The sequence below is a fragment of the Rhinolophus sinicus genome, chromosome 7, assembly GCF_057876585.1.
Source record: "Rhinolophus sinicus isolate RSI-liver-muscle chromosome 7, RSI-T2T, whole genome shotgun sequence".
NCBI classification, from domain to species: domain Eukaryota; kingdom Metazoa; phylum Chordata; class Mammalia; order Chiroptera; family Rhinolophidae; genus Rhinolophus; species Rhinolophus sinicus.
Window position 1 is genome coordinate 4,547,662 of NC_142507.1, and position 21,917 is coordinate 4,569,578.

The following is a 21,917-nucleotide window of genomic DNA, read 5'->3' on the forward strand; positions in this document are numbered from 1 at the left end:
CATTAATTTTTGCTCCAAAAGACGCATTAGAGCTGATGGTCTGGCTAGGTCTCATTTTTGGGGAAACGTGGCATCAGCCTCTCACCTCTCAGGTGTACTGAGAATTCCATAGTCAGGATGGCAATAATTCCATAGAAGATGGTAATGACACTTTAAAATTCCTTAACACAACTTCCAGAAATGAAGATAAAGCTCTTCCAAACATTTGTGATCGACCAACCTAAAATCTGCCTCACACTTTTAGGTATATTACTCTTGCAACAAGAACCATAAAGATGGCTGTGCCATTACGCCTCCGTTCTCAAAAGGAGTGGACCAGACAGTGTGGGTGGAGAAGGAAAACTCCCCAAGTCCCTTTGGATAAACTGCTCAAAGTGGTTGCATTGCTTAAACCGTGGCTCAGCAGAGTCTGCGTGTCCAACGACAGTCAATGTAAGGGAGGTAAGTTGTTTTCCTGTTGGGGAGAAGAGAATGAAGCCATTAATTTTGCCTTGATACGTTTTGTCACAGCGCTGAGGTGTGTTTCCCCAGGCCAGTCACGGCCAGCGTTGTACTGTACAAAGTCATTATGCCTCACTGGTCAGTGGAACAGTCAGGCTCGTTGAACAAGTACAATTCAGGTGCAGCCCACTTTTTTCTTCTAACCTAACCTAACACTATGGGATTCTGTTGTTGACTCTTGACTATTTCAGGATTTTCAGGTTTGCTCAAGAGACATAAGTGATCAATTTGTGATTCAGAGATTTCCCCTTTCTCACATGCTCCATGTTGCTTCAGTTAATACGTTTACATCTACAACAATATTCACAAAGGATGGGCGTCAGTCACACAGTTTTAACGTAGACTTCAGTTTTCACATTGTGCGGCTTGGGGAAATTACCTAACATCTCTAGACCCTGTTTTTCTCATTTGTAAAATGGAGCTGCTACTAGAGTGGTAGTAACCTCATAAATCTGTTGTGAAAATGTGAGTGATCTGTGTAAAGCAGAGCCTAGCAAATATAAAGCAACAAGTTAATTTCTTCAACTTTTCAAATACTTACTGCATGCCTATTGCTGTGCTAAGTGCTGGAGATAAAATGATAAACCGGAATAGACACAGTTCCTGCTCTCAGGAAGCAGGCCGTCTGATGCAGGTGGTGACAGCCACAAAAAGTGAAAAGGAGAAGGGGAGGAAAGGGGGAGAGGAAACTGGTGCTCTTGGCGCTTAAAATAGGAAGATTGGACTTGATTCTTTGGGTGATCAGAGACGACTTTCTGGGGAAATGACTCCTGAGCTGGCATCTGAAGGATGCTTGAGAGTTAATTCGGTCAAGTGGAGAAGAAAGACGGTTTTCCAGCCTGCACAGAGGTGCACAGGCCTGCTGAGAAGGAGTCATCGCAGGTTGGAAGGATGGAAGTCGCTGAAGGGAGCAGGACGTGTGGGAAGGTGGGTGTGAGATGGAGTGAGTGGGGGTCACTGCGCAGGGCCCGGGAGCAGTTTTAAGTTCGTCTTTTCGCAGCGACCGCTGGGAAGCTGCTGAAGGGCTTTTGAATGAAGTAGGAGGAAGGGCAGCAGGAAGTATGATCAGTTGGATTTTGAGATCTCTTGGCTGTAGAATGGATAAGAAGAGGACCAGAGGGAGTAGAGGCTGCGGTCAGAGATGATGAAAGCTTGGAGCAGGTTGGTAACGGCACAGGTGGAAGGAACTGGGCGTGTCTGAGAGAGATTGGGGGGGAATTTACAGAAGTTGGTGATGGATGGGATATGGGGATTAAAAAAGAACAAAGTGTTGACGATGACTCTTAGGTTTCCGACACCATTCACTGCAACAGGTAACATCAGAAGAGCAAAGTTTGGGGGTAAAATTACGTATATTTGGAAATCTGTTTGAAGTTCTTTGGAGATATTTAAGAGGATACATTAAGATGCTAGAGCTCAGAATACATGTATCATAAATACATATATGTGTGTACACACATGCACATACGTAGATGTCGTCTGCATATAGGTGGGGGCTTTTCACCTGTAAAATGGGCATATTACTCCTACATCACAGAGTGTTGTAAGAATTGAGTTGGAGATGGTGCATGAAAAGTGCCTTGGTATATTTAAATAACTCTGCTAGGCTAAGAGAGAGCAAGGAAAAAGTACTGGGTCCAGTAGTGGCAGAGTAATGTGGAAATGCCTGAGAAAATGCTGCCGGGAGTGTCTGGCAAGCAGCGGCCTGAATCTCGTGTGGTGGACAGAATAATCTGGTGTATCCCACTTGCGAACACTACTAGATTCTGCTAGTAAGCTGCTTAGGTGTTTTCTGAATAAACAGTTATTGCATCTGAGCACTGGAAAGGCTCTTATTAATACTAATTACAACAGAAAAAGTATTCCAGGACGTTCTCGTGGAAATTCATGAACATTTCCTGAGGGTGACCAGTCCAACGTGGTACAGTTAGAGGAAGATTCTGGGACTAAAGAGTAGACGTTGGCCACAGAAACAAGTGCAAAGGTGCATTTGAGGAGGAGTGAAGAGTACAGAGACTAACTTAAAAAAAAAACAGCCACCACAAACAAACAAAAACAGTGACATAAGAGCACAGCGGGATGACAGAGGTGACATTATCTTCGAATTAATATCATTTGGGGAACGATAGGAGATGATATCAGGTAAGTCAGGGGCCAAAGGGTGGAAAGCAAGTAAGTGATGGGGATGCAGGAGAAGATTTTAAGCAAGGAAGTGATGTGATTAGACCTGCTTTTGGATGGAATGGTTTCAGACCATCAAATAGACCAGAGTGGAATCGAAGACTGGAGAGACGCGTATAGTCATGATGCCGTTGCAATAGGACAAGTCAAAGACAAAAGGCTGCCGTCCAGGAGGCATGGGAAAGTGGTCTGGAGTGGAAGTATTTAGATTCATATTTGGGAATTATCAGTCCACCATAGTGGACTAATAAATGCAGTCAACGCAGGAGAACTTGTCAAGTGAGACGAGGTACAGAATTTAAAAAGAAGCCCGTGAAACAGCATCATTTGATGAACAGCTACAAGAAGAGGGTCCTGAGAAGGTTTCTCGTCTGATAATCCTCATTCTCGAAAGTTCTTTCTTGTGTCGAACTTAGCTCTCTCATGCTGTCCTCTAAGTCAGTTTCTTCTGTTCACGCCCCAGTTGAGCTAGAAAGCAGCTGTTCATCGTCCTGTGTAGAACCACCCTTCCCATGCCTGAATACTGTTATTAAGCAGCCTGGCAGTCTCCTCTAACTTGGGCTAAATCATTTCTAGCTCCTACTTTTTCCAACCCTTTAATCATCTCTGTGGCTCCCTGTTGACTCCCTTCCACTTTCTCCACGTCCCTCTTTGAGTTGAGTCTGTTGCTGGACCTTGTACTTTGGAGATTCCCTCTGAGGATCACAGAAGAGTTTTCTTCGATATCTCCTTTGGTAACTACGTGCGCCAGTGCTGTGCTTGGATTTGCTTGTGTTAAATACAGGATTTCTAGTAAAGCGGCTTACTGTGGCCCCTTACGTCTAACCAGCTAAGTTGTTGTATTTCTTGTTAGCATCCAAGCCTGTGGATTGTGACGTTTCAAAGAGGTAACGCTCAATACCCCTACGTGACGGAGTGAACTGCGATGCTCTGCCCTGGTCTCATGGGTCCGTCTGGGTAGGAGGCGCGAGCTTTGGCCTCCATGCGCTTCCAAAGCATGACATGGACCACGAGGGTGTTTCATCGCCCTTTTCTTGTTTTAACTGTAAATTCAGATTAAACTATAAATATGACAGAAGCTCCCTTGTTTCACTCATCTCACATGTCTGACTACCTTACTCCACTGTGGACTCTTTGAAGGAGGAGCACGACGCTGGCTGTTTTCATATACTCAGTTCACTTGTGTAACTCAAGGAAAACACGCTGGATGCCTGCCTTAAATCAGCTGGGTAAAAGGAAGGTCTTGTGCAGCGACGGCACTCCAGCTCGTTGGTGGTAACTTAGTTATTGCTGAGCAGTGTGGACAGGACGACGCTGAAGCAGTGTCCCAAAGCATCAGAAAACGCCGTGGCAAGTGGAATTGCTGGGCGTTAGAACTGTGATTGCTGTCACACCTTGTTTGCCGTGGAGCTGGGATGTGGGAGAGGAGGACAGGTAGTCCCTCCTGGACGTTAACAGTGAGAGGCATGCCTTCATCCTGTGTGATGTCTTGGGCCCAGACTCACAGACCAGTCCTGCAAGAAAGAAAACAGCGTTTTGTTCAGTTTATAGATCATAGCGAAGACAGCAGAAAACCTCAGAGGTCATGGCCCTGTTTAAAAAAAAAAAAAATCTGTCCACCCACTCATTTTGCACAATTGCACAAGGTCTGTTTTTAGTAGCTTTTGGAAACTGTGTGAGTGCTAATCTGCATGGTTGCCACACACGGTTCTGAAATGTTATTACAAGAGTTCATGGTTTTTCCCTTGAAGCTGCTCAGAAAATAGTTTTGATTTCATGTAAAAGTTGAAACGCCAGCAGCAGAGGTGTTATTTTTTAATTAATCAAATTCAGCTGCCACTTTCAAAGTTCCACAAGAAATCTTACGGTGCAATTGCTAAATGTTACTTTGACAGCACATTGTCAAATGATTTATTAATAGATGAAGAGCTGGATCACTGAAAACTTAGTGACGTCTTTGCTAGACAGGTAGAGTTTGGTATAAAAGCCGAACTAAGGGAGTTAGTGTGTTGGGGGTATTGTCGAGCCCCTGGAATGTAAGAAATAGGCCTGAAGAACTGTTGGGACATTCAGTTTTAGACACTTTTGTTGTGGTTGTTCTGTGCTTCTTCACTTAACATGAGCCTCCGTGTGGAGGCTTTGGAGAACGGCCTCAAGGATACATGAATCTTTGACAAGTCAGGTAGGTTGACCCCCTCATCACAGGTTCTGCGTCTAAAGCTCGCAGTGAATGGTGGACGTAAGCACTTACAGTATCGCTTTAGTGAGCTGAGAGAGAGGCATTCTCACTCCACCTTCTTTCTGCGTGACTAGACCACCAACACAGTTTTAACTATCCCTTGGTCTGTAGCTGTACCCCAAACTTTCTCCAGAACTGCTGGTTGTCTGCTACCTGTTTGCTGCACGTATCCAGGAACACCTCGGACTCAACAAGTCGGAAGTTACTGAAGCCATCACTTCCCATCAAACCTACTCCTTCTCCTCTCGCACTTGGCGTTGATGCTACGCTTCTCAGCTGTCTTGCACTCTTGCATTTCCTACGTTGGACACACGCAGTCAACCCCCAAGTCTTAGTCTCAATGACCAACTCCTGAAGAGTCGCCGAATCCTTTTCCTCCTCTCCACGCGCTCTCACTGCCCCTGTCCAGGTCTCCTCCTCCCTCCTGAATCCGGCAATGTCCTCCTAACTAGTCTCCGTCCACATCCTACCACTTTGTCTCCCTATTTAAAAAGTTCAGTGACTCCTCACTGCTTGTCAGATAAGGTTCCAACTCCTTAACATGGAATTCACAAATTCTATGGTCTTGCCCCATCTAACTTTGTATTTTAATCTCCCTCCACTTCTTGTCTGGAAAATAGCTCTCTCGCAAGGGTGCTGTTTCTCTTCTGTCTCTGTCTCTGTCGCACCCTCCCACTTTTTATCTTCCTCATCATTTGGTTGATTCCTCATTGTTCTTGAATAAAACCTACCTCAGCTACCATCCTTCCTAGAAAGTCCTTTCTACCTACCTGCGTGCGCGCACGCACATACACACACATACGTACGCACACACACCTGTGTGCCTCTAGAATCCCCAGGACGCATGGCTGTCTTGCCTGTACCCCTGTATCAGCATGCTTGTCTGTACCCTCCTGCGATGAACGCTCTAAAGGGCCATCACGTCCTATGTACCTTTGTATCCATAACTCTCCAGCATAGGGCCTTACTCTGGTAATCCTTCTGTAGGTGTTGACTGAAAAGAATGAAGGAATGTATCATTATTGGTGCCTGCAGCAGAACAATTAGCTGATAGCCGAGGTTCTAAAATAAAATGAACAGGACACCACTTTCTCATTTGCAGTCTTGGAATCTAGGCCTCCCTTTGCCTGGTAACTTTCCCTGTCCATTCCCCCAGGTTAATTACTTATTTCCTCTGCTAACATGCTTTATGATTCTGCGTGTTTGTTAAATCATCTACACGTGTACTTGTGCAAGGATTTTATTGAAAAACCTTAAATATTATGAGAGAACCAGGATTTTAACCATCAGGTTTGAAACCTTTATGGATAGTGTTGTTTTTAAAAAGAGAATCATGGAAATACTTCTTTGCTTATTTTGGAGTACCTGATGAATTTTAACAATTCGCTCTTTGAACATTTTGTATTCTATTTTTACTAGGAAACAGGTTCTTCCTATTTTGTTCATTGAAAATTATGCAAGCATGTGACCGTGACTAAGATACTGATCTGTGCCATCTTTGGTTGATTCACAGAGATGTTGGGTCACTGTTAGTGCCCTCAGAGACTTCAGCGAGAGGGACAAGTTAGAGCTGTTTATTCTTCCGTTTCATTTTTACATTAGATGAATTTAAAACGGGATCGTTTAGTGTAAACCATACTTTTTATGGCGAAGGGACAGCCCTAGGCAAAGGTGCCTCTTTCTTGAACTCTCATGAAACGAGAAGGTGCTCTGTCTTCTTAAATATATACTACGTGCAATTATGCCTTCTGTGTTACTTTCTAAAGGATTTCGCTGTTTTTAATATTCTCTTTCAGTTTGATAATGTCTTTAGGGAGTCAAGCATTTCACATAGGTTTATGTTTCCTTTAACTAAGTTTTACAGGGTAATAGTGTCATGAATATCATACATTTTTAAGAGATATTTATTGGTGAATAAACAAAGCAATAAATCAATACGTAGGGGGATGATGTGCTTTAAATTTGTCTGTGTAACATTTTAAGTATGTTATGGTGGAGATCCATTGTTTTGCTACCAAGCAATCCTTCTTGTGGGACGGCGCCTCCCTCGATTCCTAGCAGAGCTGCCAGGTTCATGTGATCAATGAATCGCAGACTTTTTGAACTTTTCATCTAGAAAATAAGGTCAAGTGCTTTCTAACGGTTGAGATTATAAGATGTAAAGTCTGGATGGTGTTAGTGGTAATGCAGCGGTCTAAAGTTTGGGCTCTGAACTTGAAGAGGTTTCCGCTGGCCAAAGAGGGGACGATATGAACATCAATAAAAATAAGTACAATGGATTGAAACAATCAAATATGCTAGAATCTATCAGTTCACAATGATACAAAAAATGTTAATTGGTTACTTTCACTAGGGAACCAACTCATTATTTTGAACAATAGTTAATAAAGGATTTACCTTGCCTTCCTTGAATTTACTGTACATTAGGGTAGCTAAACAGTTAATGAAGAATTTTTTTTCTCTATAGAGCTATTGCAGCTAATAAACGAAGAAGGAATGATAGACTAGATTACACTCATTTGCAAACCCCTAATGGGCTATGCAATAGAATATCCACCACCCACACATGGTTACCGAGCACTTGAAATGCGGCTGGTCAAATGAGATGTGGTATAAGCAGTGGTGTGATGGTAAATGTTTAATCACTGGCTCTCTGAGATGGAAAAAAAAGTTAGACAACAGCTATAAGTTTTAATGCTGACTAGATATTTGATGATATTAAGGAATTATTGTCAGTTGTTAGGTCTAATGATGGTGTTGCCATTATGTTAAACAATTCTCTTTTAGAGATATGCGCTGAAAAATTTACGGCTGAATTGAAATTATGTATGGAATTTGCTTCAAAATTATCCAGTGCCAATGGGGAGTGATTGGTGGTGGTGGTGGTGGTGGTGGTGGTGGGGTATACCATGTTTCCCAGAAAATAAGACCTAGCCAGACTATCAGCTCTAATGCGTCTTTTGGAGCAAAAATTAATATAAGACCTGGTATTATATTATATTATACTACCCTGTATGATATGATATGATATGATATGATATGATATGATATGATATAATATGATATGGTATATTAGACCCAGTCTTATATTACATTAAAATAAGATTGGGTTTTATGTTAATTTTTGCTCCAAATGACGCATTAGAGCTGATGGTCCGGCTAGATCTTATTTTCAGAGAAACATGGTAGGTTATGACAATCACTAATATAAGAGAAAGAAGGGGAAGTAGACATGTAAAGGAACGGAGACGAGACTGGATATTTACGTGATTCCGGTCCCTGGGTCCAGTTCCCCAGGACCCACATCAATCTCTTCAGGTTTCCTAAAATACTCCGGAATCCTCCCAATCAAGTCCCCTCTTTGGTAAAGCACGTTAGATTGTGTCTGTGTCTCTTGCAACTAAAACTGTTCTAACTAATAGATAAACCCGTACTTTTTATCTATGATCCTGTGAGATTTGGAATTTATTGTGTGTGTGCTGGGAGCAGCCCGTCTTGGGTTCCTTCTCTGGAGTTACTACGTCACCTCTCAGTTTGGGCAAGGCGTTCAGCTTAGAGCTCAGAAGCCTTTCTTCTTCTCATTGGTTGATCGTTAATCTTAAAATTAAGAAGGTTAACTTGACTGCTCCATGATTTCATGTCAATGGCCAGATTTAAGGTGGCTTTATCTATTATTGTGCCTTTCATGCTCCATGACTATGTCAGCTTCCCTCCTATTGTTCATTTTCTCTACCAGGGTGTGTGGCAGGAGGAGGAGACAGCTCCTCTGAGCAGGACTGAACCCTAAACTATTAACCACAGGGCTTGACTTGCGCTTGTTCACCACCAAACTGGTACGTGATCGTCAGTAAAGAATGTTGTCCTCTTTGAAAAGCCCGTGGACAGGGGACTTCACAGGGTTCCTGTTCATTGCTTCGTTTATGAATTCTCACGTAATGAGTTTTTATTGCGTACGTACAACTCCCCGGGCTCTGTGTTAGATACTGGGCGCTCGTCAGAACAAGGTGGGCATCGTCTCTGTGGTTGAGGAGCTGGCAGGGGAAAGACAGAAACACTAAGGAAATTAAAAATAAGCAAAGCAGTTACAAACTGGGACAAATGGTATGAAGAACACAAGACAGCAAGAAAAAGAAACTTTACAAAGGAGTATGATAATATTTTAGCCAAAAATTGAGAAGGGGCTAGCGTAGGTAATGGCAGGCAGTGAGTTGTTTGAGTAGAACAGGGTGTGTAGAAGCTGTGAGAGGCGAAAGGATTAATAATATTGGAGAATTAAAAGAAGAGTCTTGCCAGGAGTGAAGTGGGTGAGCAAGGAGAATGGGGTGAGGTTATGTGGAAGTAACCGGGCCAGACCCCTAGGGCCCTGTAGGGCTGCTCTGCGAAGGCTTCTGGGATAGCCCAGGCCTTTAAACCAGGGCGTGACATAATCTGATTTCAGCTGTTCTACCAGTGGTGTGGATGCAGGAGTAAAATAAAAGCCGTCAAAGGTAACCCAAGAGAGTGAATGGCAGTGTAGGGGGAGGGAGAGAAGTAGACATACTTAGGACACGTTCTGGAGGTAGACGTGGTGAAGACCGATGAGATAATGCACTGGACAAACTAGGTAAACGACAAACTGCTGCGTACACTCTGAGTCTTACCGTCACCCCTTGAGCCTTGTTGATGAAGCTGAGTTTCTCTGCTACCAGTGGGACTTCATTGCATCTGCTCCTTGGATCTGTTCTGTCTCCTGTCGTATCCAACCAAATGGGCCTCTGAAAACATTGTACCTTCTTCTTAAATTCTCAATATAAAATTCATGTATTCGAGAAATAGTCATTAAACAAAAAATATTGAGCTCTTAGCATACATTTATGTAGGTAGCAGATTTGAATATAAATTGCTCCAAAACTTCATTATTATTTTCATTCAAAGATATACTTGCTCTGTAAATGGCTTTTTAAATACAGAAGGAGCTCCTTTATCAAACTAGGAGAATTATGTGCTGACATAAGCAAAGTACGTTGATGGAAAATAACAGAACAGAATCATAATTTACACTGGAATTGAAGGTTACAGAGACTCAGAGTATTTTTATGTCTAAATAAATAATGACAAACTAACTGAGTAAAGAAAATTAAGGATAACAATTGCATAGAAATGCCTTTGATTTTATCATCTTTCTTCTACTAATAAAATGTAGTACAGGAAATTAATCTTAGTGAATTTTTCTATACCTTAGTGACCCCGAATATGCTTCTGTACAAACAGGCTCTCCTAGCTGCCAAAACAAAACTGAAAAAAAAGAAAGAAAGAGAGCAAAATGCTTCTTTTGCTCTGATTTAACCCTCCCGCTAATTCTTTGAGGAGTTTCTGAATTTCAGGTAAATCCAATCACTCCCAAATAATGACAGACTCTAGCCTATCTCCTGCTTGAAGCCCCAGCCTTTGTTCAAAGTAAACGGATTAACTTTTCATTGTTGAGATTTTCTCCAATCTAGGTATGTTTGCTAGATTATCAGCAATTTAAAAAAAACCACCACGAGAGCCCTCCTTAGCTCTTTCTGCTCACTCCCCACCACCCTCCCCATGCCCCCAAACCCCTCTCTTTGCCACGAGAAGACCCTGTGACTCACTTTTTTGAATGCAGGCTATAGTCTAGTTAGTACCTTCCTTTAATCTCACAGTTGCAGCGTTTTGTTCCTGGGTGAGAAGCTTTTCACAAATGTTTGCCTGATATTATTTTTAAGTCCAGGTGTCTCTTTAAATTTTTTCATATGGAAGGAATTAATTATTTGATCGTGCCCTTTCCATATTGCCTTTTCAGAGCGCTTGCTTCTAGGACAGGGCAGAGCAAAGCGCGTTTCCAAGGCTCATGGTTCTGAGCCCTGGATCGTTGCTTGGAATTCCTGCTCAAAGCTGAGGCTGCCTTCTGAGCATGTGTGTTTTCCCAGGCAGTCTTTCTCACCGCTGAGTAGTGGGCTTGGCCCCCAAGAGAAAGTGCCCTGTCTTCTAACAAGTCCGTGCACATCATTCAGGAACAGAAAGAGTTTCCATGCCGCAGTCACAGCTTGCCATCAAGGCACTTTCTTTCTTCCAAAGACTCTTTCTATTTTATTTTGACAGGCCTCATTTTAATTCTGATTACAACTCTGAATAGTATGGCCTCCTGAATTGTACCTCCTTCCCCCCCCCCCACTTCTTGACTGTTTGGTCTAGTGTATGTTCTCTGAGTGTTTCCTAAACACTGACATTTATTCATAGGCTATATGATGTCATTGTCTCATCAATAATGGAAAATTAAAAAACGGTTATGATAGATATTGAATTATGTTCTCTGATATACAATGTAATATATATATAAATACCTATGTAACATATGTATATATTTATGGATATATGGTAAATATATTCCTTGAATGTGCAAGTTTTCCATTACTCCTGACTGTCTCTATCCTTTCTGACCAGATCTCAAGTTTACATCAGCTATTAGTACAGAAACCATTTCGTGCAGGAGACATGCCTGCATTCTGACAAAAGCGGTTTCCTAGGGATGGCAGTCCTAAACTAAAGCCCTGACTCTACATGCCCTTCCCTTCACTAGGAGTTCCAGAACCTTCACTGTCAGCGTGGAGGTGCTGGGAACTTTGGGAACTGCTGCTGAATGCAGCAGAAGTGGCCCAGGAGCTGAGGCTCGGGGACTGGGTCCCTTCCAGTCTGAGCTGCAGACCCTCAGCGGGGCACTTCACTGCCCTGCGCCGTTAAAGAGGACTGATACGTTCCAGGTTCAGATGTCTGCGAAAGCATTTTACAAAGTGGTATACTGATGTCCGTTGTTGCTATCATTGAAAAGTGAAGGCAGACGTTGTAAGTTTAAAAAATAATAATAAAAGTAGGAATTTAAAGAATAGAACTTTGGAGGCTCTGGTCCAAAAATATCGTGTCCTAATTCGCCCCTTTCTATTGTTAAGGTGCAGTCCGTTCTTCCTCCAAAAAACATAAACATTTGAAATAATATATATTCCCTATCTTTTTTAAAGAAGAGCTCTGAAAATATTCCAAATCCATTAATCATTCACATATGGGTGTTCAATTAGAATGTTTTAATGTGAAGTTAAGAGAACTACACTGAGGGCATAGGAGTTTCATTAGGAAGGAAAGAAGCAATCATTGGGAAATACGACATTTTTAAGGAGTTGGAACAGGCCCAAATGGAGGGAAGCACTGCAGGCAGCACAGAAGCACCACCAGGAGAGAACTGGGGGAAAGAGGCGGCACTAACAAGCCAGACTTCACATTTTCTAGAATTTTCCTCTTCGTATAGAAAATAGTGGTGGTGGGTGGGGAAAAGTCTCTTTATTCTACTCTCCTCAGTCATCCTTACAAGACCCAGAATGCAAACAAGTAATACACACATCCAGGGTTGACCAGGCTTTTGTGCACTTGCCTGGGAACTCAACCATAGCAGTGTTTCTGGAAGAAAAACATATTCCAGCTTCCAAAGAGCCAACCATCGTTATACGCATTTTTGGAATGCAATCTGTTTGAAAGTGAAATAATCGGGCAGCCTGAATAAGTTGTCTTTCAAAAAGCTTTTGCAGTTAGAAACATATCAACTTCTATGAAAAACTGGTTTCGAATGGGGGCTGAAGCTTTTGGAGTGATCTTGCGTAGTTTTTGGAAGGAGATGGGCTATAGGTCTATAATTGAGGTGTGTAGATAAAAACATTTAAATTGATTTTAAGATATTTAAGACAGAGCTATAAAATAGTTCCCCTATGTTCAGATAGCCTGGCAATCTCTTTCCATTTCTGAAATCAACTATTCACTTTAGGATGTAATGGGGCTTCCTTAACCTATATCTTAAGAATAATCTCATCTATAATAAATCACATCTATATTAAAAAAAAGGCTTTGCAAAACATTTATAATACTGTAGCCAGGTCCATGGTTTATTAAACCCTTATGGAGTATTCAGAATCACTTACACAATTTAAAAAATAAAGTGGCAGGTTGGGGTAAAATACTTCCGAAAGTTCAACAGGTACTTGAACTTTTTTCAATCAGGATAGGTATAATTTAGAATTTCTTGTACAGTAATTTCACTCAAATAAATGATATGACTAATAAGTTATTTATTGCTAAATTAGTTTAGCCAAGTCATCCCTTTTACCCACGAGGTTACGAGGGCAATCCCAGTGACATTTGTGTTGCAGGAAAGAATTAACTTCCTTTCCCTTCTAAGGGAAATCCCCCGTAAGTAGGGTACCCGTCATGTATGATCCAAAGCGGGACAGTCTTCTCTGTAGAAGTGCCAGACCAGAGGAGCTATCGGGAGGCTAGGCATGCAGCACGACCATCTTGGGAAATACTGTGATTCTCCATTCACAGCAGTGCTTTGCTGCCCCAATTTCCCTCTCAGCACAATGTGATCTGCGGTCGAGGAGAGAGCCCGGCTTAGTGAGCTGGCTGACTGGGGTTCCCTCCTACAGGACAGACACGTCCTCCCCCAGCTCTTTAGGCCAGAAGACTAGGAAGCACAGGCCTCCTCCCACCTGATGATCAGATCTCATTATTTTCGCTTCCTAATTCCATCCGCGGTACCCAACCCACCATCCCTTGGTTCAGGTCATTATCTGTCACTAGCGTTATGGCAGCAGCTTCCTGTTGGCTTCCCCTTTTACCCCCTGAGCCCTCCGATCCATTCCCCACGCTGACGCCTAATCTTCCTCGATTGGTCATTCTCCTTCTTAAAATCCTCGTTGGGTTCCCACCGTCCTCTGATCAATCTCTAGCTGGCCCTGCAAGGCCTGCGTAATTGGACACACATCGATAGCCTTCTCTCTTAATCACCCCTGGCCCGCTCCACTCGCTCCCTGGGCAGCATATTGAATTAGTTCCAGGTCCTGGAGAACACCTCCCACTTAACTATATTTTACGTAAACGCTTCCTCCTCCTTGCTCCCCGTTCTCGCCCACCCCACCTCACGCCTGTGCCTGAAATTCCCGTCTTCGTTATTTAGATCTCGGTTGAGAAAGGACTTCCTCCGGGAAACCTATCTCTCCACAGCCCCAACCCCTTCCTGTGCTATCACAGTAATCTCGTTTTCCCTCTGCAGAGCACTTCACAGGCTGTGGCTCACTTCTTCGTGTGAAACCCCACCAGAGTGTGAGCTTAGCGGGGGCCTGTGCTTGAAACGTGCCTGGTCTTGACCTTCCAGCAACCTGTTTGGCATAATAATTCCAGAAAATCTTGCTTTCATGAATGCCAGCCGGACTTTGTGGAAGTTTCTCCTCGCCAGCCCCCAGTCCCAATTTTCATATGCTTTTGCAGATCACAGTAGATAGCTAACCGTGCGGAACTGTCTCATTCATTCCTGCCCCACACCCCCACGCGCTAAGGCTAAGGCTCCTCCTGCAGTGGAAGTAAATCCCATGTCCCTTGTGGGTGCCCCAGGGCAAGCAGCATATGGAAAGGAAAATTGGCTTATTGCCATCAAAAACACAAACTCAGCAGATTTTTCTTTCCTCTTAAATTTAACCCATGAAGAAAAGTGCTTGCATCACCAAAGCTTCCGAGACCCCAGGGAAATCACTGACAGCTGATTTCTCAGTTTCCTCGGAGGACCAAGGAGGGCAGATGCCAGCAGTTCAGGATTCGTGCGTTCACCAGTGGGTGAAGGTGCTTCAAAATCATAAAATACTCTATAACACACTCATTGGGGTACACGTGTGACCACTATGTTCTTCAGGTTTGAGACTCTCCTTCACACACAAAAGGATATAGAAACGTAGCCTCCCCCTCATTTGGGAGAAAGCCTCAGGGGCACAAACATTCAGCTTCTGTGAGAAGCAACAAGGAGAACAAATGTAGAGTGAACATTACCCAGTGATCTTGTGGAATTCAAGTGTGAAGACCGCAAAATCCGTCTCTGGCTTCAGTGCCTCAAGCTCTGTCTCAGGTCGGACCCCATTGGAATTGTCCTGGCCAGGACGGTCACCAACCGGAAGAGGAAAAAATTTGTCCTTTGGAGTCTAATTTCACCAGCCCTTTTTTCTCTGTGGGTGTCCGTTAGAGGTTGGTCAAAAAGAGTACCATGAAGGTCCAGGCTTCTATGTACCCAGTTGACTCGCTCTGTTCGAAGACACTGTTCACATTTTGGGGAAATGTTTAGGATACCAGTGTTTTTTTCGTATTCTGAGAGAGAAATGTTTTCATAAATATTACTTGCGTATCCGAGAAACACAATTAAGTGCTAACTTCCATGCAGCCCAAGCTACCATTGTCTTACGTAATTTAGATAGACAGCGGCTTCACAGACTTCTTTTAAGCATCAGCAGTGTAAATATTCTCTCTTTACAAATTCCAATAAATTCAGACAGTTAGTTGGTTCTAATTAATTGAGGATTTCTTGGACATAGCAGTCACTGCAGACCAACCGTCGCTTTTCTGTAATGTCATTTTCTGATGCACATGCGTTATGCCTCGCCTTAAATCTCACTCCTATTGGATGGATGCTGTGGAGACAAAGATGAGACCCCTTTAGTAGTCCGTGGCCCAGTGGGAAACAGGCGTCCACAGTTGCAACGCAGTGCAGTCCAGTGAAGGAGTTATGGTCCCCGGAAGTACCACGCCCGGCTGGAGGGCATCACAGACGGTTTTCTACAGGAAGTGGTACGTGAGCTGGGACTTCATGGCTGCACAGAACGAAGGTGGGAGAAGTGGAGGGGAAGGGTGCAGCGTGCACAGAGACACTGAAGCAAGAAGCCTTGCGCTGTGCCCAGGAATTACAAACAGTTCCGTGTTCCTGGAGCTTAAACTTTGGAGGAGTCAGAACTGTTGGAGCTGAGAAGTAGGCAGGGCTGACGCTGGAGAGGGAGCCTGTACCTTCTTAGACGGCTTGGACTTTATAATCCAGGCCGTGGGGCTCCACCAAAGGGTTTTGTGGGGATTCTTGTTAATAGTTAATCTCCAAGAACATGTGAATTGAAAAATTTTATGTAAATTACTTTCCATTTTTACACTACTAGCAGTTGGGAGAGACATATCATAAACAAAAACTTCAAAGGACTTACAATCTGGCACTCTTTTAATTGTGTTTATTCCAAACACTTTCCACATCAAAATGGATGTTTAAAATGAATAAATCCGATATTGTGAAGTAGTCCATCTTTAGTCCTGATGTTTATTAAATAGAAAGACTCAAAAATCATCCAATTATTCTTGGAAAATGTGCATGAATGTGTGGTATTTGGAATTCTATTTTAGAACCCAAATGTCATAGACATCTGGACACAAAAATTATGCAAGAGAGACCTTTAGAAATGTGTTACTAATTATTGACTCTTCCTTGCAACAGCACAACTGAGCCTTTGTTATAGATGCAGTGTGTGCGACCTGCTGTAGACTGTGGCTTTCTTCACGTGTTAGGGTTTATTTTCATAGGATAGTCTTCATAACTAGCATCACAAAGCTTCAGAGAGTCAATAATAAAACTAGTAAGCCTCAGAAATAAGTGGATTATGTTAGCAGTGATGAATGAACAAAACAGTAGCTTAGCAAAAATTGCTTAAGGAAGGAAGAGGAGCGATGTGATCAAGCCAGCTGAAGAATTAGGGACATTTGAGGGCAACTAGCTATGATGCACAGACCACGTCAAATTTAGACTTAGGAGAAGAGAATTCTAGTACTGGTCTTATAATTTCCCACATACGTGTTTTAATCCCTAAAGTGTTCTAATTTTTATTCATAACAGGAAAATTATAGTATTTCAGGTCTTGTTCTATTCTAAAATACAGCTCGTAAGAGTTTGTCATGAATTCAACTGCTATTACCTACTATGTGCGCTCAGAACAGTTCTCAGTGATGCTAAGAACAGGGCAGGATCCCAATGAGCTGAAATGCTAGTGGGAAGGGAAGACAAACAGAGAGACAGCTGTAAATAAAATAATTGTCCTTAGTAGCAAGTACCATGAAGGCAATAAGATGAGATCGCCTTCCAGAGAGGGGCTGGGTGGGCTGGGGCGACGTGACAGAGATGAGCAGGGAGTGGCCGAGACCTGAAGAAAGCAGAATCCAGACGTGTGAAATCCAGGAGCCAGGTATTCCTGACGGAAGTGCCAGGGCCAAAGACCTGGGCAAGGGACACACCAGACTTCCTTGAGAAACACAGAGAAGCGGCGGAGCTGAAAGGAACATAGAAATGAGGGGAAGACAGACAAGAAAAGAGCTAAAGCAGGTCACGTAGGTTGTCATAGGCCGTGGTGAGAAATTTGAATTTTATTTTGAGTGCAGTGGTCAACACTCGGAGGAATTGAAGCTGGGGCATGACACGATCTAATTTATTTAAAAATATCACTTTGACCCCTGTGTGCTGAGACTCGATGGAAGGTGGCAGAGTTAAAGTGAAGAAACCAATTTCAGAAGCTATCGTAAAATGCCAGATAAGAGATAATAGTAAACTTGGCTGAAGGCAGACAGGGAGAAAGGCCTGAGTGTGTGAGTGGTGATGTATTGGTCTCAATCCTTATATTTAAATGTCTTCGGTGTTAATGTGATACTTTAGAAGCTGACTCAGATTAACTCATAAATTTGGTAACCTTGATTAAAATTCAGTGAAAAATGAAAGTGGTCAGCTAGGATAAGGGGTAGGATTGAATGAATGTCATTTGCTCTGGAAATTTTTGTAGTTCACATGTTACATATCAGTGTATTCTGTAAAATTATAAGTTTCTTCAAGGTAAGGCATGTTTCCATTCGTGTCCTCTATGTGGTCCCTAGCACAGATGTGTAAGCAGTCATTCTAAGCGTTTTGTGAGGAAGGGGAGGACGAATCAGGAATCAAGGTGGGACGGGGGGTGAGGATGAGGAAATCTATTGAAAAGGGGCCACAGAACCAGTGATCCTCACAGAAACACCAGAAAGTTGTATTTAACATTTCTAAGTGGAGGGCTGTAGTATAGCTAAGCATCAAGCTACACTAATACTGTGTGAAGATAATTGTTTCATTTGCATGTGGCTACAAAAAAGTTGTGAGTCACATACTGAAAGAGGCTTAGGGTTTCTTGTGTGTTTTCTGTATTATATAAATAATTAGAATCACCTTTCAGAGAAGTACCCAAACTGCAGCAACCAGGATTAAAGCCTGAGAAAAAGAGTACATTAAATAATGTCTTTCTTCTTCTTCGCTGACATTGGTTTATAGCTGTAGAGTAGATCAAGACCAAGTGTTTTTATCCTTTTTGTACAGGTGTGACAGAGGACGCAGAAAATGCACACGCCTTCAGGGCGATGAGTGATCGTGGCCAACGATGGGCGAGATGTCAGGTGTCCCAAGAGTGGAACAGAAAAAGTAAATGAAGCCAACTGGTGAGCCCACAGAGAACACCTGTGCACAGCCACTCCGCTGAGCCTCTGCGACCACGCAGAACATGAGGGAAGGTGAACAGAGCCTCTCTCTCCAGCCTCCGGAAGTGAGTGATTCTTGTAGCTGCTGGGACTCTGTGAAGGTCGCCTCCTGCCTTCTGCTTTGAGGGTGGCAGGAAGGGAAGTGTTTTGAAGGGTCAGTGGGAGAATACTTCAGCTCCTTGTGTTTCATGTAACATCTTGCTTTTCCAGAAAAGTATCTCGGAGCAGTAATTGTCAAGATCACCATGTGTTAGGCACAGTCAGTACCTAGGGAACATCTGTGGATTAGGTGCTTCCAGAATGTTCTTCTCTAAGAATAAAAGCGGAAAGTATAAAAATAGGGAGGGTGAGACCTGTCTTCTGTCGATGAGACAGATGGTGATTGGATGGGTGACTGACAAAACTGGGACCATCCAGGTCTCATCAGGGTGACTGCCTGCCTTATTCCCTGATTTACCTGGAAGATGACTGAGGGGAAGGGAACATCATAACTAGGACCAAGTGGCCAGACCGGGACCAAAGGCCAAGCAGTGAAGGTGCTTGGGAAAGTCAAGAGTGAGGGAGGGTGGGCTCTGAGGTCGCTGCCTGTTATGCCCTCTGTCTCCACCAAACAAACCAAAATGAAATTGTTAGTGGGGAGCAAGAACCTAGGTAGTGGGAGTGACCGAACCCCTCCCCCCAACAGAACGCTGGTAGTGTTTCTCCTGCACGTAGGAGGAGGTCACTGACTGTCGCACGCAGTTTGTCAGGCCCCAGAGAATAAGTGTGCTCTGTGACAGTGAAGACAGGCCCAAGCCACCTGGCTTTTTACTGGTGCGTCCGCATGACATCAGCAGTTTCTGCTCCGAGTGACACGCAGCAAGCAGCCCTCGCTCTCATTTCTCATTTTACCTCCTGTTTGAGGCAGGAGTGGGTAGGAATAACAAGGTCTTTGAACACGTCTGTATCTTTTATTGTTAATGAACACATTTACATTTTGTTTTCTATCTCGAGCTTTTAAACGATGAAGGTTGAGGTTAATAGTTAGGCCACATAATCCAGTCCGTTCAAGTTCATTTTCAAAATCAAATTCCTTGGGCACACACCTAGACGTATCTGGATTAGACAACCTGAAACGTGTGATTAAGGCAGAATGAGGCAGATAAGTGGTCGGCTAGCTTTTCTCTAAGATTCCTTTATGGCACAGTGATGTAACTTCAACAGCTGGAAGGAGGTTTTTGTGGTCGATGAAACCATTTTTGCTTTTATTCCACGTCTGAAGACCAAGGGTGAGCATGTGCTGGAGGTGGCAGAGGCCGTGAAGCAACTTCAAGCCCAACTCTTTGGCGTGTGAAAACATTTGTGTGAGAGAGAAACAGTTTTCAAGTTGTATCCATGCCCGACATCCTCTAACATAGCTAAAGCCTATTATACAGTATTGATGAACACAATCGCTCCTTGCATTATGTGCACCACTGTTGTGCAAGGCATTGTGGGTAGCCTCTAGCAGTCCAAACTAACCAAGGCATGCCAGGAAATAAGTACACTCATCAGAGATGGGTTGTGAGGCTGTGTCTGAGGCGCAGTGTCGGTGAGGGAGACAGACCTCCCTGTCCTGTGCTCATGGGGCCAGGAAGGCCCCCTCGGACGGACGTTTTGAAAGAAAAATGATGTAGTTCCTTCTGGGCCGAGGAGGAGAAAGGGAATTCCAGGAAGAGGGACCTGCTGGAAGCAGAGCCGGGATGGTTGGAGGCAGATTGGCGTGGACAGCAGAGGACTGAAATATGGCTGGAGAGATGGGAGGAGGTGGGAGCACTGAGTTCCACAGACCCAGTCAGGTGGGATGGGACGGACGGGCTGTGAATGACACTTAAAATAGGGAAACAATATGGTATTAAGGAAAGGACAGTTCTCAGGGCAAGGAGGCAGAAGTGAGCAGGAGAAACGAAGACCAACTGAGAGTCTAGGTCCTAAATCGAGGCTGTTATAATGAGATGGGAAAGGAAAAGGTAGGGTGAGAATGGTTTGGCAGGCAGAATCGGCGGGGCTCGGTGACAGCTTGTGTTCGGGGGCGAGAGAGGGAGGAACTAGCAAAATCCCAAATTACTGGCTTGGGAACATAGGGATCTCTTATTATATCTTTCTCTAAACCATTATACATTATTCAATGTGAGATTAAAGAAACGCCTGCATTGTGAAACATCACAGTTTCCGACTAAGGGAATCCCTAGATTAGAAATCACCCTCCCACACCCGCATCCCCGCTTTTCCGGTCCATTTTTTTGCTTTGCTCAGGAAGCTGTGAGATCTGGCTCCGAGACAGAGACAGAGACAGAGACAGAGACAGAGACAGAGACAGAGACAGAGACAGAGAGAGAGAGACAGAGAGAGACAGAGACAGAGAGAGAGAGAGAGAGAGAGAGACAGAGAGAGAGAATCTCACAGACCTATTGTCCTAGAGAAAAATATGAAAGCCAGCCAGAAGATACAACTGGGATGCTTAGAACTAGGTGCCCACGGCTTTATCACAGACTATAGCTGTGTTCTGTGTGTGCAGTTCTATCTGGTTTTCATTAAGCAAAGAAACTGGCTTTCAATAGCAAAAACGTGAACACTTAGTTACAAGATAACCAGAGACCTGTGCTTGGAAGTTTCGATGTGCATTAGCAGAATTACATCTTGACATTTTCTACGCAATGAAAATAGTGAAGCAAATGCATGTTATTCTAAATAGGTACTGCCTTCTCATATTAGGGATGTTTGAGGGTTAAAAGTTTAAGTGAATATTGTTTCTCGTGTTTTGCATTTTAAGGTTTCCTACTGCGTTCGTGTCTTGCCTCTGTATGGCCGTTTGGGAGGCATTCTAGCACAGTGGCCAGGAAGCTAAGCTCTGGAGTTAGGTTGTCTGAGTTCAAACACTGGCTCTGTCACTAATGTCTTTTGGCACTCCATCAGTTGTCCCTGTTATCTTGTCACGGACACACACATGAAACTAATAATGTGAGCTTGACCTCTAAGTAGAGCCCAACCCCAACAAGGCTTGTGAAGCCCCAGATTGGCTGTGCCCACATCCAGAAGTTCCAATTTAGTAGACCTAGGGTGTGGACCAAAAAATAAAATTGCATTTCTAAAAAAATTCAGGTGATTGTATGGGCCCATATTTTGAGAAACATTGATCTAATTAATTAGAAAGGAACTCATTTAGGAAAAAATGAGACAACAGCAGTCAGAAAACATGTACACAGTTTGTCATGATTTTGTTTAAGAAGCTAAACTACAAGGTGTGATCAAAAACTATGTTGAGTGTTCAAACTAAAAAAAGAAAATTGTTACAGTAAAAGACACATTGCCATTAACCCCCCCCTCAAAATATTACCCCTCGCTCTGAACACATCGTTCTTGCCACTTTCTGAAGCATTTCTGGAAGTCCTCTTTCTTGAGTGTCTTTAGTTGTGCTGTTGTGGCTGCCTCAATATCCTGAATCATTTTGCCTTTGGGGAAGAGCCAGAAGTTGCACAGTGCAAGATCCTGTGAATAAGGTGGATGAGAACACACCACAATGTTTTTATTTGACATAAATTGCCGTACTAGAAGTGATGTGTGACACAGAGTGTTGTCAGGATGGAGGATG

General features: G+C 43.4%; 1 long non-coding RNA gene across 2 annotated transcripts in view; it reads left to right on the forward strand.

Moving 5' to 3' along the window:
• Window positions 1-21,917, forward strand: part of LOC109444232 (uncharacterized) — a 104,660-nt gene that overhangs the window by 10,991 nt on the left and 71,752 nt on the right. For both annotated transcript variants that reach the window (XR_016021670.1, XR_016021669.1), the window contains exons 4-5: window positions 245-441; window positions 18,150-18,372. This is a non-coding gene — a long non-coding RNA (uncharacterized LOC109444232). The remainder of the gene's footprint in view (window positions 1-244; window positions 442-18,149; window positions 18,373-21,917) is intronic.